The 14,446-nt window shown below is 40.6% G+C and overlaps 1 protein-coding gene and 1 long non-coding RNA gene across 5 annotated transcripts in view; both read right to left on the bottom strand.

Moving 5' to 3' along the window:
* CTBP1 (C-terminal binding protein 1) overlaps window positions 1-14,446 on the bottom strand; it is a 237,609-nt gene that overhangs the window by 130,396 nt on the left and 92,767 nt on the right. The window lies entirely within an intron of this gene.
* On the bottom strand, window positions 5,386-13,758 carry LOC134418925 (uncharacterized). Its single transcript, XR_010027875.1, has 2 exons — window positions 12,264-13,758; window positions 5,386-7,116 (listed from the first exon to the last, which is right to left on the bottom strand). It is a non-coding gene; the product is annotated as an uncharacterized LOC134418925 (long non-coding RNA).

Genomic DNA, 14,446 nt, shown 5'->3' on the forward strand with positions numbered 1-14,446 from the left:
AGGACAGGCATGTTAATTTTGGTTTCCTTCAAAACCTGCAGGCAAGGGGAGGAAGAGGGGGAATGACAATATTTGGCAATAGCAACAAAAACTGTTGCAAATGAGGCGTTTTTCAGCTCTCTTAACCAACTTTAGTAACAAGTCAGAATAAAAATAAACTTATAAACACTTTCATACCCTTTACAGTGCTCCATTTAAACAGCATATTTAATCTAAGTCATATGTACCATTACAACAATGCTCTTTTTGCCCTCAATATGAATTAAGACTATTAAATAGGTATGTGAAATAGTAGCCCATGCTGGAATATCTCCAGAATTAAATTCTCAAAAGGAAGTTTTTTCCCCTTTTTTCGCTTTTGGGGGTTTTTTGGGTTTGTTTTTTGGGGGGGTTTTTTTGTTTTGTTTTGGGCTTTGTTGTTTTTTTTCATTTTTGTTTTTTGTTTTTTCCTGGTTTGTTTTTTTTGCTTATAGGAAGCCACAAATATATTCAAAACTAGGTCAAGCTCACAACACCCAACAAAAGTAAAAGGATCTGCAACTTCTTGAATTATTTTTTTTAAAGCATCTTCCTTTAAAATTTAGCATTAAAAGGATTTCCATTTCTTTCTTGTGAAAAAGACAAATACAGATTTCTCTATCTCCCTGAAAACAAGCATCCACAAAAATAAGGTAACTGCTTAAACACAGCTTTATTGCTGTCCTTGGGAGGCATTACTGCTCTGACATTACATTTACTATCAAGTAAAGCCACTCAAACTGTATGTAATCTAAAGAGCGACTCACTGAGCAAAACAGAGAATTTCTAAGAAAGTAAGAGCAACCAATTATCCAATTTTTAGGAATAAAAATGAATAAAAATACACAAGATTCTGGTTTGCTATACATATTACTAAAATGGACATACACAACAACCTGACATTGTCAGCTGCTGTCTCTTCTTTTGCATTTATTACTTTCTAACAGATGCCAAAGCCAACTTTTATTTTTTAAGAATAAAACAGACTTAGAAAACCAAGGGAAGGAATAACCTTCCCCTCAGCAGTCTGTTAAGCCCTGATGTGCTTTACCCATTTAGCTCCCCATTTCCCCACGTGAGAGGCGAATCCTCTGCCCCCAGACTGCTGCACAATGATGGGACAGCATCTTCTGCCAGCAAAACCGAGGAACCAGTTTTGGAAATGAGGAACTGCCAGCTCAGCTCTCAGCAAACCCTCAGCAGCCTCTCCTCCCTCCATCCCAACACAATCACTCCAGGGACCTCCACCCCTATTAAAAGTCACATTTTCACCTTCTAGTGCAGCACTCATCATCATCCTTGCAGATTTCCTGCATTCCAGCTTTTCAATGAACAGTGATTTACCTAACTAAAAGCACATTTATCAGGACAAACTCTATAAACAAGTGTAAATTTGAAATTTAAATTGCATCTCTCTGATAAAACACTGCAGCCAGATGAAAGGAATGAAAGCAGTGGGGCTGCTGCAGTGCATGGAAAACACCAAGTCCATCTCTGAGAGCTGTGCAGGAGAGGAGCTGGGTGCTTGGGACTGAGAGCCCCAAGGAGAAGTGGAGCCTGGCAAGGTTCACCCGTGCTCACCCAAGGAAGCACTTCAGCCTCTGAGGAGGTGCCAGAAGGATCTCGTGCATAAGGGCACAGAGCTGAGGGAATGCAGGACCACAGTGCAGAGCCTGGGCACAGGAACCTCCCTGGAGAACCCTGGTTTCAGTCAAGGCTGTGATAAAAACCCAGAGAAGGTCTCTGGTGGGTAACAGGGCACGGTAAGCATTAAGAGTGATTAATAAACAAATGCCAGTCCACTAAACTAATTGTCAATGCTGAATACCAAGAGTGGCTTTGGATCCTCACACCACCAAGGATAGGCAGTGGAACAGCAATAACCTGGGAAGGAGAAACAGCCAACAAAGGATTAAGAAAAAACCTCAGCAAAAATCTTGCAATAACTTCGGCTGGAAAGAAGAACAAGATCATCTGGTCCAACCCAACCTCCTTCTCAAAACAGGGCTCCAAAATGCAATTTGTACAGTACTACTTGCAAATTATTTGGGAAATAAATGTACTGCTCAAGAAGTTCAGGGAATGCTGTGAAGCTACACCAGTGATGGAATGATGCTGCAACACAAGCAACTAGAAGACCAAACCCAAGTTGAGGTCAAGATTTATTAACAGCCAGTGATGAAAACAGTCAAGAGATGCAAAATCATTTACAATACTAAATAAACCATGTGGATTCCTTGAGGCACTCAAAAAGTGCTGGCATTAAACAGGATGAAGAAGGTGACAAACTCCTGATAGGCCACCATGAGATCTGGCTGGATCAAGACAAAAGCAGATTTGCAAACAGACCTTAAACAAAATGAGGAGTTGGGCAAAAAATACTGACAATGGCAGATAATCACACTCAATTATGAATAAAAGAGGCAATGGCTTCTTTCTGGAAAAGCACCAAAACTGAGGGGGAAAGGCTCATGAAAGTACATCTAATCTATCTCTGAAAAACTGTCTACAGCTTATCATGGACACATCTTGGCACGAAGAATGAATAATTCCAAGGGCATTTCGTATCTTGATATAATTTACATATATATAAATGTGATGCAAATGTATATAATGTGAATTTATAGAAACACAGTGTTTTACTAGGAGGGCACAGAGCCAAACTAAAAGGGAACAATGGACAAGATGTAAAATGCAGTTGCTCCTCCTGTGCCTCCTGCAGGGGTTTTCCTGATTCATGATGAAAGTATAAAGCAACACACATATTTTATTCATCAAAATATATTGCTGATAAATCTTGAGTGACTTTCCATGGCAGTTCCACTGTTCCTGAAATCACTTGGAGTTTTAGGTAATATTTCCTCTCACTGCAACCTGGTTTGCTTAAAAAAATTCCATTACCTTTACTCAACACTTCTTTAAGCAACGAAACCCAGGCAGAAATCTGTTTATTGGTATCCAAATCCCATATAAAACAACATTCAGTATTTCCTTGCAATTGGCCCCACAATTTGCAAGCCCACAGCACCATGGAAATATATAGGACAAGATATTTATTGCAACCCATCCCAAGTTTCTTGACTGTTGATTCCTTATCTCCTTCCTGGAGTCCTGCTGAACGTTTACATAAGATGATTGCTTTTAATCTTTCTGTGTTTGCTTCAGACATGCCCTGACAACCACTTAGAAAAGTGGTATTTTCCTGACAAAATGAATCATTTGTCTTCTACCACCAAGTTGCAGATCTTTGTTACAGAAATAGAAAGGCTAGAACATGCCCTAGGAAGTCTCTTTCTCTGCTTTGAAATTATAGGGAGCAGATATACTCACTTTGAAAATCCTGTGATAAAAAAAAAAATAAAATTAAAAAAAAGTGGCACAATTTCCTGAAGCATGAGCTCATAATGGGAACAACATACTGTGACAAGTGGATTGCAAGAGGAAAAATACAGCGTGGAATTGCACAACTCCTTTCTAAGTCAAAGTACTGACACCATGCTCTGCTGAGAAAACCTTTTGTGCTCCTGATTTAATGATAAATTTCATGTGATTTCTCCTGGTTGGAGGAACGGAACAGAAACAAAACCAAAACACTGTCCTGACGTGTTAGCATTAAACATCTCCTTCAAGAAATAAACTTTGTGTCTTTGATTGTTACATAAAATTCTATTTTTGGCCGGAACAAGAGGGAGAAAAAGAACAAGAAAATAACCACAATTATTCTCAAACCAAGAATCCATTAGAGGTCTAAAAACATGAAGGAGAAATCCTTTCTAAGGAAGAAAATACTTCCATTTCCAGCCCTTGATTCCAGTTTTCACCACCTCTGCTGGGCAAACTGTGGTCAGTGCTCAACTCCTACTGACCCCATGCATGCAGAACAGTCTCGTCCTTCCCAGTGTTAACCACTTCTGGTGTTTTCCAGCTCTGGCCTTCCCAAGGCTATCAGTGCCCAGCTCTATTTTCTGACATGCCTTTCCTTCCCAGAAATGAGCCCTCCTCCTGCAGCACCCACCCAGGTGCAGATCCTGCTCCTGATCTCAGCAAACTCCATCACTCTTACGGTCACAGCTCACACTCCGAGTTTCTCCATGACAAAGCTAATACTAAATTTTGCAAAGGCGCAGAGCATGCATTGTTAAAGACCAAAGCAGAACCATCACCTTGCTCTCCATCCTCCCTGGAGACCCCAGCCATGTATAATTTCCCCCTCAGCAGATAATGCCATCAGGCCATTGCTTCACAGCAGAGCACCAACAGAAACTTGTCCTCACTCCTCCTGAGCCCCCTTGCACAGATCTCAGTTGTGCTGCTTCTGCTCTGCAAGTTACAAAACTGAGGAGGAACAGCATCTTCTTATGACCATGAAGTCATCTGCCACACTTTTTCTCTTTTTGATAACCACATTCCCCCACCAGGCTTTCACCAAACACTTGGTATTTTCTTCCCTTATTCTTTTCATCATCTCTCTTTAAGCCCCTGCATTTAATTGGCTTTGGCAATTCAGGCACAACTGAAGGGGATTTTTTCCCCATTTGTGTGTAAAAGATGGAATTGCAGTTGCTCACCTACATTTTGTTTACTAAGGATACAGATCACCATTTTCCAGCTCACTGTATTTGCCTTCAAGCTTTCTGTCTTTTATAGAAGCATTATTCCTACATATGTCATCTTTTTTCCCCCTTCACAAAAAATCGCCCACTGATGTCTCTTTGTTAGAATACAACAAATCATAATTATTAGTCAACAGTATAAATGTCCACCACAGGACAAAAGCAAATCTGGGGCTTTTCCTTTGCTGAAAAACCCTTTGCTTTAGAGTTGCTTCCTACTTCTAGCCTATTTCATCTGCCAGTTGAAATACAGAGTGACCTCTCCATATGGCACTTTCAAGATACATAAAAAAGATACAGATGCACAAATGTTTTGTCTAAAGCTTGGAGAAATTGGAAAGCATCCTTCAGTTCCAATTTATTGTCTTTGCGCTGATACTGTAATTTAGAAAAATTAAAATGTTCCAAAGTTTGTGTTTGATAATAACCAACATTTCTAAAGCAGTTTTTCAGATGCTCTTTTTGAAAAAATGGACCCCATACATCTTTAGTATTAAGCAAAAGGGGTTTTTGTGAAGAAAAATACCAGTTACTGATGTCTATCCAATGATCAAATGTGCCCCTGTGTGGGCTGTACAAACTCATTCCCAGAACAGACCTACTGATGACTGAGCCACTGCTTTCAGAAAAATTCATTTTTTTCCTTCAAAATCCTTCAGAAAGTTGGGTTGATTTTTTTTAGCAATAATCCCAAAACATTTCAAATCATGTGAATAAAGATCTCAAGTGATTTAACCAAAATAACACAGACATAACCACAGAGAGGAGAGTCTTTTTATTTTCACAAAAAGGACAAAGGTTCAATACCATAAAGTTCAGACCCCAAAATATGTCCTAAAATCTGAAACGTAGACTGGATCTAAAATAAAAATCCAACCCCTAAGATGCTTTTGCTTCATCCTCTGCATTCAAGAGCTGAAACCACGAGATGTACACAGTCAACTATTCTGCACTGTTGGTACCCACAAGCACTTTTACAGACCTGAAAGCATGAATTTACTGTTTTTCTGGAGGCAAGGAAATAAGATCATCTTGCCAAGGTGTTGCACTCCCCTCTCCATCAGGGACAGCCCGTCCCAGGCATTGCCCTTCTTCTGCAAGCAGTGTCCAACCTCACAAACAAGTCATCCCCAGCAAGGGATGCAGGTCAGTGAGGTCCCAACAGCTGGCCCTGACAGGCCACAGCTGGATGAAGAGAATCTTCATGAGCAGCCAGGACATGCTGCTCCCAGCTACATTTCCACAGTGGCTGAGTTGAATGTGTCATAGGGATGTAAAAAGCTCCTGTTCAGGCATTTCCTCCTCAAGAGAAAAGCTTTTCTTGCAGGCTCTGGTGACAGCACAAGCAGGTGATGTTGGGCATGTGTAATCCAAGCACAGAGACTGTTGGGAATGTTAATCCAAGGGGTTCCTCCTGTCCAAGAGCAGATGGGGCACCAGAATTCACAAAGACCCATCAAGGCTTTAGAAGCATCCAAAATCATGGCACCATCCCCTGACCAGGGCACAGCAACTTGGCTCCATCAGGAAAAGAAAAGCAAATAAAATTACACTTTGCAGAAAGCAGATATGAACAACACAAGTGGTTTGTCCTTCCATCTCCCATGACAGCAATGCCACTACATCTGTCTGAAGCAGTTTCTCTGCAGCAGCACCCTCAAACTGTAACTTGCTCCATGTGCTCTCTCCTTATCTCCAGAGGTTAAACCCAAGGTAATCTCTCAGCAGAAATGCACAGAATGCTGTCCTTGGACCATGTGCAGCACATCCCACACAAGCCCTGCTGATGCTGCATGACCACCAACCAGAGGAAACAAAGCACTGCAAGGTAACAGAAACTGGAGGTGATGTGGGAAACAAGAAATGTTCCTTAGTAATAAACTCAGAATATCTGACAGAAAAACATTACGTTCCATTATGGCCCCTGGTCAGGGCACTGAGCTCTTTGTCTCCCCACAATGCTTCACCAAGGTTTGACCCATCCTTTCCCCAGCTGCTCTCACAAATGCATCCTGTCCCACACTAAATTCAGGGTACTTAAGATGTGCTGCACTCCATCCACCAGAGCACCCAGAGGAGCATCCATCTGCTCCATTCCCACTCTGATCCAGCTCCCACCTGGCTGGCACAGCCCACAGTCTTACGGCACAAGATGGGCATGGCAACCTGGGGCTCAGCTGGGAGCTTTCCACTGAGAGCCTGCCAACATCTCCTTGAATCCATCCTTCCCACTATGCTCTCCTGTACCCACAGCAACTGTGAAATCACTATTAATTATGTCCTTTTGCCTGACCCACTTATCTCAGAATTGCAGTATCTGGGATGGGCTAAAAACAGGGGAAAAAAAAAGAGGGAAGCTGCTCATTTTGCTTCCTGGACACCTCCTTTTAGAAAAGCCAACTCTGTTCTGATTTTCTCCACTATTTTTTCCTCTGTCTGTCCTTTCTTCTTCAACTTCTCTTCTGTATCTTCCTTTTGTTTCTCTCTGCAAGAAGAGGAATTGCGTTAGGAAAAAGGAACGATGGAGAATGCTGATCTAAACTGCTTCACATCTTCAAATATGTGGAGAGAAAATGATGGGGCGTGGGAAGGGAATGAAGCCCTGTGGGTTTTCTTTTCCAGATGACTTTCCTTCCTTCTGGCTCATGACTGAACGAGATATGAGAGAATAAGAACTGCTGGAGATTTTGGCAAATATTGAAAAGGAGAACATGCAACTACAATTATTTGGAGAATAAGAAGCAAATGCTAAAGAAAAAATAAACCCCACACATACAGGCTATGGGCTCTTTCCAGAGGGAGAAGGTTTTATTCAGTCTGAATTAAATGTGTGTATTTTTCCCATTAATTCAAGTCTGGATTTCATATAAAATTCACAAATACCTATGTCAAATACAACAAGGAACACCAGCTCAGAGGCATCAGAAAGCATTCTTTTATTGTAAGAGAGAAGACACGCAGTTCTGTTTCCTGAGGGATGGCAAGGAACCAGAAAGAGATGAAAGCACAACCTTAATATTGCAACTAACAATGTTCAAATGTTCTTGCCTGCACATTAGGAGGCACCACCATGCATTTTCTGCTTACATTTATTTCTGCACAGAGAATAGCTTAAATAGCTTAAAACTGGCCCTGGTACTGGGCACTGCTGTCTGGAGCAGGGCTGATTTCTGGTTCAGAAGAAAGGATTCTCATGGTAGAACCAGAGCACATGAGCATGCCTGGGCTGCTCCCACAGAAGGTGAGCTGTGCTCCAGTCCTGAAGCAGGAGGCACCGAGCTGCAGCTGCCCAGAGAGACAACACCCTGGACCGGATGTGTCTGTGCTCAGGTCCTGAAGCAGAACACACCAAGCTGCAGCTGCCCACAGAGATCCTTGTCCCCCGGAACTGGATGTGTCTGTGCTCAGGTCTGAGCTGCAGCTCCCACAGAGATCCTTGTCCCCCTGAACTGGATGTGTCTGTGCTCAGGTCTGAGCTGCAGCTCCCTGTTCCTCTGAACTGGCTCACACATCCCTCCTCGTCACCCACCTCAAACCAACACAGCCACCAGAACTGCAAACCCACCAACGGGGAATGCAGGGTTTATTTAAATATAAGCTGCTCTTGAGATGTCCTTCCATGGGTTTGTTCCCTTACGTGTGACCTCTGGGAAGGCAGGAAGGATGCACTCAAACCTCAGTCACTGTTTGCTTGCAGAGCTGATACCATCCATGCAATACATGTACTACACACACACCTGATTATTTGCCTCCACCAAATGCATCAGAGAAAACAACTTGTTTGGCTTTAACTCATTTACAGTGGAGGTATCTTTCACTGGGAGAAGAGCTTTCCATAGGAACAGGGTTTGCACTTTGTGACGTTTTCAGAAAGGCCTAAGAAATAATATAAAATAACAACTATTTCTGCCTCCTGCCAGGCTTGTTGGAGTATTTTAAAACAGCTCTGCTAAAATAAACCAAGATTTTTTTCCTCTGAACAGATTTCCACCAGGGAACCAAATCCTACCCTTATAAGGCTACAGCAAAACAAAAGTCCCCAAAACAGTACAAAATCTAGTCCATTTTTTAACTCTGGAAACAGGAATATTAAGACACATCAGGTTTAAAACCAGAATTAGCAATAATCATATGCTTCAGAAAATAATGTTCCCAAAGATCCCCTTCTGGTCCTTCACTCCACTCCTCTCCATCTAGTGAGATCTTGAACTGTTAGAGCTACAAAGCTGAAGCAGAGATTTTAAACCCACAGCCAGGATTCAGACTTTACCCACTGCAATGTTTCACACACACAGAAAGGGTTACTTTCACATTAAAGAACTCAAACTGTTACGGCAAAGCAGAAATTATTTAAACGACCTCACCTACAAGGAGTGATCCTCCCTCAGTATTAAAACTCCAATATACACAAAAAGAAAGGAAAACCTCTTAGTGTTAAACATTGGAGAAAGATCTTAAAAATAATGGACTCTAAAATAGTTTACAAGAATCTAAAATAATGCCTGTGCTAAGCTAACACAGAAATCAAACTATTTGGAAAAAAAAAAGAAAAGTCAATGTTACATATTAATGTTTTGGTTCTCTCCAAGGCAGGACAAACTGCAGGGGGAAGAAAAGGTTGCAAAGCAAAGGTTGTTTGTTTTGGTTTGTTTTTTTTTAATTTTACCAAATTTCTGCTCTGGACCATATTCTATTTAAGAAATTGCATGAGAAACAAATTGCTCCCAGACTGAGTTGAACCTCACCCAAGGTTAAGTGAACACCAAACACAGACCACTTCCTTTGGGTTCTTGGTATAAAAACAGAATATTACCAAAATCTGCAGCAACAAAGGATGCTGCTACAGCAGCTCGTCTGAGCAGTTCCATGGCTGATGTCTGCAGTGTTCCAAGCCTGGGTAAACAAACTTTAAAGGATCTTGGGAGAAAAAAGTTATTTTCATCCTCTTTTTCTTCATTACCCGACACTATGAGTTGGGCTGTATAAAAGATTTTACTGTAGCACATACAAAGGCAGCGGCACACCAGCCAGCACTTCATTAATTAAAAGCCAGAAAAGGAAGTTTGCTAAACGAAGCAAATGTTCTTATCACTCCTATCTATATTCATTAAAACTGACAGGAAACCAAATATCACCATCTGTCTACTTGCAATAAAGACACTAAAAACAGCTCCGGGGTAGAAGAATAATATAAAGTATAAAACTGCAGTTTTTCAAGTTTCAGTTTTAAATGGACAAGAGAGAAACTGATGTCAGACGAGGGAGAATGAAGGATGACAAGGAGCTGGTACATGAGACTGAAAAAAGAAATTACATGCTTTAGAATATAAATTGAAGCCCCTTTCAAATCTCAGAAAACAAACAATAAGCTAAAGTTTGCACTGTCTTTTTCATTCAGGTCAATGGGTCCGGGAAAAGCCAAGTGTTGCAACGGCAGCTCAGTTGCCTACTTACAAATAACTGCTACCAAAACCAGTCAGAAAATTGTATTATGCAACATAAACTGCAAATTTTTAATGGTCAAGCAAGTCCCAGGAAACACTTGTGTTCTATTATGTCTTGATACACCCTCTTAGGATTTACAAGAGATCATTCTTTTAATTGTTCCTATATTTGGATTTTGCTTTTAAATCAGAAACCTGATATACAATTGAGTAAGATTTGATAAAAGGAAAAAGATGGCAGAGGTCCTAACTTAGCTATGAAGAGAAATACAGGCTGGGCTCACACCAGCAGTGGCAGAGGTCAGCTGAAGGTCGCTGATTTAAGTATTTTTCAGCATTTGTACAATTCCTACCTTCTAGTAATCACCCTTTTTTTTTTTCTTTTTTGCACTGCAGGGGAGAGGAAAGAAAAAACAAATAGATGGTAATACGATATTTAATGACAGAAATGAAAATAAACTACTGCTCACACTCTCAAGAGCACAAGTCCCTGTCGTTAATTCTGCGCTATTCCCCAGCTGCATTTTGCATAGCAATGAAAAGCACTTCCAGTTCCTCTCCATGCTGCATAAAATATTAGCTCCACAGTCACAGTTTTTAAGACTAAATAAGGTTGAAGTAATTTAAGGCTGAGATAAACAGAAAACAAAGAAAATTCATGGTTAAAAGTCTGCCAGCCCCCTGCGATGCCGAGGTGCCGGAGCAGATGTGGTGCAGAGCAATCCCTGGGACCCACAGGAAACACAAACGGGGTCAGGAGAGGAGGAGCAAGGGAGTTCAAGACTAAAGTGAAGCCAAATTGATTTTTATTATTATGTTCTTCCAGGATAGTACTTTCTTTTTGTTTATTTTCTGTCCTAAGAACAGTAATTCATACCTCGAAACAGGCTCTCATTAATATTCTATGAGAATGCTTTTTTAGCCTCAATACAATTACAGCAGAGCAATTATTATTCTTCTGTTAATACTTTAACAATACTAACAGAACTATTAACAGCTCAGCATAATGAGGCATTTGTGAAACAGAACTGTAAGGTTACTTCTGTTTAGTAAAGAAACCACAACAGAATTACACAAGTTAAATAAAATCTGAATGTAAAAAAGTCACTGTAAACTGATGTGCAAATGTGCCATCAGATTCCTCCCTGATTCTGAGGAATCTCCTTTTGAAAGTTAAGTCAATCCTGTACGGATATAGGACAACCAAACATTTTTAAGTGAAGGCTGAAATTCAATAGTAAATTCTTTTTTATGTTCAGTATATAATGGAGACGTCTCTTTGTGCATGCCAATGAAATCATTGGGATGCTTAGAAAGGATTTGGTAGGCACACCTGGAGGTATGTAACAGAAGAGAAAATACAAAACCATCCATAAAAAATTCCTGAGTGTGCTGTAAAAATGCATCCAGGCTGATGCTGGAGAATATTTGTTTATTCTAAGGTGGTTATACAGCATCTCAAACACACAAGAAACATTGCTGCAATGGGAGGGAAAAGTCAGTGTTGACATCTTACCTTTATAAACCTTTTAATAAAAAGCTGCATAGTAAGGGCAACAAGCATAACCCAGATTATTAGATTTTGGAAAATTTTATTTTATATATGCCTTGTTAGAGCTCCTATTTTCCTACTGAGAGTAGTAACTGTGGAAGTTGCATTTAAAATTATTTGCTAACAGAAAGCAAATGAATACTCAGGTTCTTCAGGAGCATGGATAATCAGTGGGAAAGGTGAAATTCTCTGGCAAAAAGAGAAAGCACAATTCACTCCTGTGGTTCTCCTGTCCACAGCTACAACAGTAACAGGGTGCAAATCAAAGCATCTTCCACAGCACATATTGGAGAAAACCTGCCCCAGACTCCTTGGATCTGAGAATGCCAGGCTGGGAAAAGCTTTTTCAGTTCTTGGGAACTGAGAACAGATCCATTTCCTACAATCCTCTTAAAAAGGTAAATGAAGCTGAATCCTGAATCACAGACTCTTAGTCCCTCTCGTTCCCATACTGGTGAAGCTGCTCCTGCACTATTTTCCTTTAATTATGGGAAACTCTGTTCTAATATCATATACACACAATACTACCACTATTGTTAATTTATTTAATTATTAATTAATTTAATTATTCATTTAATTATGAAAATATCAACTCATTAAAGACCAGTATGGGGTTTTATTTAATCTTGTACCCACCTTGTCTATGAGCTGATGAACCAATCTCCTCTGCCTGGTCTGCACCCACAGGTGAAGCTGTCCCTTCTGGAAGGTACCACCAGCAGCCCCTTTTGCTGGTTGTACCAACTCCCCTCCTTGCTCACAGGATTATGTAAACTGTGCTTAAATTCAGGATGGGTTTTGCCCTTTTGTACTCAAATGCATCCTCTTCTCTTCATCCTGCTACATACAATAAACCCTGGATTTGTCAGGTTTGATCCTAGCTTGCAGCATGACTTACTTTGGTGAGCACTTTGCTTTAACACCTCCTCGCCCACTGCAACACCTCCTGGATATTATTCTTGAATTTGCTTTAGATAGTCAATAACAGTTTTCCACACACCTTTGTAAAAGCTTCCCTTAAAAATCTTCTTTTAAGTGACTGTTGCAGTGAATATCCCAGTCCCAACGCCCTCATGCCTTTTATTTAAAGTACAGCAGCATCACCTCTGCTCAGCAGTGATGTAAGTAAGGCTTGTCACGCTTTTGCTCTAGAGCATTAAAAAACCTGACCCAAAATCAAGTCCCTCCTAAGTGTACCTTTTAACCCACACAAAGCCAAAACAATTTATTACTATTTACATTGCTTTAATAGCTTTTTGGAGTTGCTATTTAGATGGTCTTAGTAGTAATGACTGCAGCAAGCTGGAACAGGTTCATAGCACTAAAAATAAAACCTGGGTGTCTTGAAGCCTGGGAAAAATACAGCAATGCTCCAAGGGTGTCAGTACAAACCTGCAAAACAAATTTTCTACACAGACAACATTTCTTATTCATCAATTTGAATGGACAGATATTTGGAGACAGAGAATAATTCAGTTTCTACGGGTTTCTTGGACACTCCCATCATCACGCTCCCCTTTCCCACGTGTTTCTTCTCCCACACCTAATTTGTCTGCCCTCTGCTGTCTTTCTTGCCTTGAACCAGGCTCAGGCCAACTATTTCTCTGTGTCCTGGTTTTGCCTCTCTCCCCCATGCCCCAACGATGCGATGCAGGTGATGGCTGAGCCCCCCAGGACAAGGTCTTTGTAAGCTCCAGTGCAGGAGGGCAACAAGCCACCCATTTTTGTCATTTCTTTACACTATTCTGTAGTTATAGTCCCTTTTTGGCCTTTTCCCAGCCTATCCCATTATTTCTCTCTCTTTTACATACTATCCATTGCTTTTCAGGGTTCTTTCCCTTTTTTATCATCCTATCACCACCAGAGTCTTTAAGAGAAAGCTGAGGCTGTTAAGTGTCTCACACCTGTCATTTCAGCATTATGATTAGAAAGCAGATTCTGAAAATCCTGATGCCACCATAAAACTGGTAAACTAAGAAACCTCACCTTAGATTCCACCACTTTATCACTGCTCTTGTATGCTTCCCTAGATACCTGCTGATCACCATCAGAGACAGGATATTGAACTGTAAGTGCTTGCTCTGAATCAGAACAGCTGTTCTTACAGATTTATTGCTAAAACAACACGGGGTCTGCCAGACCTAAGAAAATCAGCAAGAAATAAAGTTACAGACTCTTGTATTTTGCCACAAGTAACTTTGGTATTTGGAAATCCCCTTTCCTTGTCCATGTTTGTTACTGTTATGCAAAGAGAGTTAATTCTGGTAAAGATTAACACATATGTAAAGTACCCAGATGATTTCTTTGATTGTGATAGGAAACACTTAGATATGAAATTCAGCACCAAATACTTTTCAGCTTCTGAGAAATATGAGTGAAACTACTTTGAACATGATTAAGTTAAGAGCATCATCCTTATTAACATAAGAAAGAAAAACGATTTGTTGGAAAGCACTCACCATTTGAGCTACTCCATACTGTTTTCCAGCGTTATTTTCCCAGAGACACCAAGAATGGTTTGGTTTTGTGGTTTGGGTGGGGTGGGGCAGAAGGCTGTTGATGTTTTGGGAAAACCTACCAAAGCTTGCTGTGTTTGCTGATCCTCAGCTACAGCAGTGAGTGGCTGCTGGCAGCCCTAACTTCAAAAACCAGCTGCAGCACAAACTGTCATCATTTCATCCATTCAATCTAGAATTAAAAACTTTAAAAAAAATGTATAAAACAAAGAAACAAACTTTTAAAAACATTCCAAACAAACAGCAGAAGGTTTCCTCAATGGCAAAGTCCCAAGCCCAGTTGGCCAAACCCTCCCAACCACA

The sequence above is a fragment of the Melospiza melodia genome, chromosome 5, assembly GCF_035770615.1.
Source record: "Melospiza melodia melodia isolate bMelMel2 chromosome 5, bMelMel2.pri, whole genome shotgun sequence".
NCBI classification, from domain to species: domain Eukaryota; kingdom Metazoa; phylum Chordata; class Aves; order Passeriformes; family Passerellidae; genus Melospiza; species Melospiza melodia.